Source organism: Nematolebias whitei, chromosome 17 (genome assembly GCF_014905685.2).
Source record: "Nematolebias whitei isolate Nwh7 chromosome 17, NemWhi1, whole genome shotgun sequence".
Classification (NCBI taxonomy): Eukaryota; Metazoa; Chordata; class Actinopteri; order Cyprinodontiformes; family Rivulidae; genus Nematolebias; species Nematolebias whitei.
The window spans coordinates 3,181,332-3,185,058 of NC_056514.1; positions in this window are offsets into that span (position 1 = coordinate 3,181,332).

A 3,727-nucleotide genomic window follows, 5' to 3' on the forward strand; every position below is an offset into this window, starting at 1 on the left:
ATATATATACAGTGAGGATTATTTTTTTTACATATATATATATATATATATATATATATATATATATAGAGAGAGAGAGAGAGAGGACAAAAAAATATAACTCTGGTCCAAAGTCAATCGTTTTCAGAGCATGTTGGACTCGCAAGGCTGCTACTCGTCTCTGTGTTTGTAGGTTCATGGGCAGGATGTAATGTTCAGTACGCAGTCATGAGAGCAGGCCGTCACTTGGTTGGCACAGTGGCTTGAAAAAGTATTCATGCCCCTGAAGATTTTCTCCATTTTATCAGTGTCCTGTTTGGTGTGTTTCTTGGTCTTCATGATGCTGTTTGATCATTAATGTTCTGTAAAAGATGAAAACTTTTTCAAGGCTGGATATAGTCGAAGGTCAAAAACCGGAGAGGAGCTGACCTTCAGCCCAGCATCAGAACAGGCTCGTTGATTCTGCTTTCTGGGACCTGTTACAGTCTAATGGACAAGAATGTCTCCGTCTCTGAGGGATTTGAATATTTTGTAGTTTGTAGACGAGGGTTTTTCTGGACTGGCACTGAACAGGGAATGGAAGTAAACCTAAATGTTTTTGGTACAAGATATTCAAGTGGGTAAGAGTTACACTGGAGGAGAACGGTTTTCTTTTAAATCTTTTTTGCTCATTCATGGCAGCACAGACAGTGGGACAGATCTTGTTGAGTGGAGGAAGCAATTTTATTCACCACCAAGTGCAATGGCGGAGTCAGGGGGTGGCCACTGGTGGCCTTGGCTACCATAGATTAAACTTCGGCCACTTCTATTATTTGAAGAAACTATACTTCTTATCTAGGCAATATAAAATCTAGACAGCAGTTTCCTCAAATGATTGAAGTGGTTGGTTTACATGTATATATGACGGTGGCCATCTTGGATTTTGATGTGGCAACCCAATGTTTGATGATCTCTTACACCTAGTTGTAGCCACTCTCCAAAATGGAAGTCGGTACCTCACGAATGCTTCAAGTTATCATGCTCAAAACATGGACCGGTGAACGAAGGGTATTTCCAATTCACCCTCTCCAAAACCAGATCCTCTGTATTTTTAAAAACACTTAAAATCTTTTTCAGGGTCACCAGTAAACAAGTGAGAACATTTGACTCCATATTTTTATTGATGAGAAACCAAGCTTAAATGTAGAATCAGGGTAAGAGGAACGTCCTAAATGCTGAAGTTTTCTGCATGATCTTTCTCACGCTCTTTATTTAAAGTAATGTGAGCCTAATAAAATAAAGTAGGCATGCAACATGCTGAACTATGAAAACAACCTCACCCCCTCGTGCATTGTATAACAAGATACAGTACAAATAAATAACCATACATGGGATAAGGCATGTCTGACTTGAATTTAGCTACTATACAGTGAGTATCTTATTTGCTGTCAGATTACTCTTCATGTTTTCTTGGACAAACTCTGCAGGCCACACATTTGTGACAACGTGAATGGCTGGAAAGTGCAGAGAGGTTCTCTCCATTCAGAAAGGCACAGAAAAAGTAAAAACATCAAGTGTAAAGAAACACACGTAATCTAAAAACAAATTACAAAGAGCATTTTAAATGTAAGTTTATAGTCAGACCTTAGTGAGACTTTTCAAATTAAATCCTTATAGCTGTGTAGGATGAGAAAGTTTTATTTTTTTTTAGAAGAATTGGTCACAGTAGAGTTTCTCACCTTTATGGGTAAAATGTTATTTGATCATATACACACATGCAACTTTGTGTTATGAACACTGATCTTGATTAAGAGTGGAAAACAAACATTGTTAAACAGAACAGATCCAAGCTGGAGGGAGAACACTGGAGTTGTTGTCGTTTTCATATTTAGACCTTTTTGAAACGAGGTTCTGTGTAAAGACAAACCGTTAATAGTTGTAGATAGTTTTTTGAACAGCCTTAATCTGGAGCAAAAAGAGTTAAACTACAATGATGAGCTAACTAGACCGAGCCGGTCCAAAAACAGTGGATTGCTTCATCAACTTAAATTTTAAAAACAGAACAATTCAAGCAAAACCCTATTTTCTTTCTATTTTAATTATTTACACTGAATACTACAGTTATTGGCAAGAGCAAGAAGTTCCTGGATGAACATAACATCATGGATGTGTCCCAGTCTGGATTTTAAAACTCCACAGCACAGAGTCAGCTCTGCCGAGAGTTTTTAATGACATCCTCCTGGCACGTGACTCAGGTGATCATGTGACCCTTGTGTTACTGAACTTCACTGTTGCTTTTCACACAGTGGACCACAGCATGTTATTGTCACATCTACAGCACCAAGTAGGCATTGCTGGGACTGCTCTGCAGCGGTTGGGGTCCTATCTGGCAGACAGAACATTTTCTGTAAAAGTTGCAGGGTGTGAATCCTTTTCTGCTCCTCTGTCATGTGGGGTTCCCCAGGGCTCAATTTTAGGGCATTTGCTTTGTTCTTTACATCTAATTCCTCTAAGATCGATTTGTAGAAAATGTGGCATCTACTTTCACTGCTACACTGATGATTGCCAAATCTATGTGCCTTTGAGGAGAGTTGATGCCTGGTCCATCAAACCTCTTTTATCATGTCTTGAGGATCTTAAAGCTTGGATGGACGTAAACTTCCTGCATTTTAATGAAAAAAAGACAGGTACTTGTTTTTGGACTTAGTGGAGCTTGTTCAGCCCTCCAGATGACGTAGACCCCCTGACAATGTACGTAAAATCCAGTTACAAATCTTGGTTTTAAGATGGACGGTGATTTTAGACTCGACAGTCAAATAACGGCCACAGTTAAGTCTGGTTTTTATCATTTAAGAAAAATAGTAAAGGCAAAACCTATTCTTTCAAGGCAACAGTTTGAAACAGTAATCCATGCCTTCATTTCATCACGGCTGGATTACTGTAATTCCCTCTATCTTCAGTCAGCCAGTCCTCACTTACACGTCTGCAGCTGGTGCAACACGCTGCTGCACGTCTTTTAACAGGAACACATCACGCCTGTCCTGGCTTCTCTCCACTGGTTGCCCGTGTATTTTAGAGTTCATTTTAAAATTCTTTTGTTTGTTTTTTGAGTTTTCAACAGCGTTACCCCCCTTTATTTAACAGAGCTTCTCCCCCACTACACTGCCCCTCGGTCACTCAGGTCTGCTGACCAGCTGCTTCTGGTCATTCCCAAGAGGAAGCTCAGAGGAGACAGGACCTTCTCTGTTCATGCCCCTGAGTTATGGAACGCTCTGCCTTTGCACGTTCGACAGGCCCCTTCACTGTCCATTTTTAAAACCTGTCTGAAAACACATCTCTACTCATGGGCCTTCAACCAACCGAGACTTGATTTTATTTAATTTTTATTGGTATTGATTTAATCTGTTTAACTCGTCATTTTATTGTGTTTTAAATTCATTGTGTGCTTAGCTTTGTCACATTATTTTTATGCTTTCGTTTATCTTATTTATTACTAGTGTTCAGCACTTTGTTTCAGCTGTGGTTGGTGAGAATGTCGTGACACTCGACATCCGTTTCTGCATTGAGCATGTATCAGGACGTTTCTGCCACAGTTTACATTGTGGCAGAGATGAGGAGTGGTTGGCAAATATTAAATAAAAAACGGAATATTTACACATTTAGAGCGCTTTAGCTTAAAAAGCCATCCATAGCTTACACAATAATATATATATATATATATATATATATATAAATAAATAAAAATATATATATATAAAAAAAAATATAT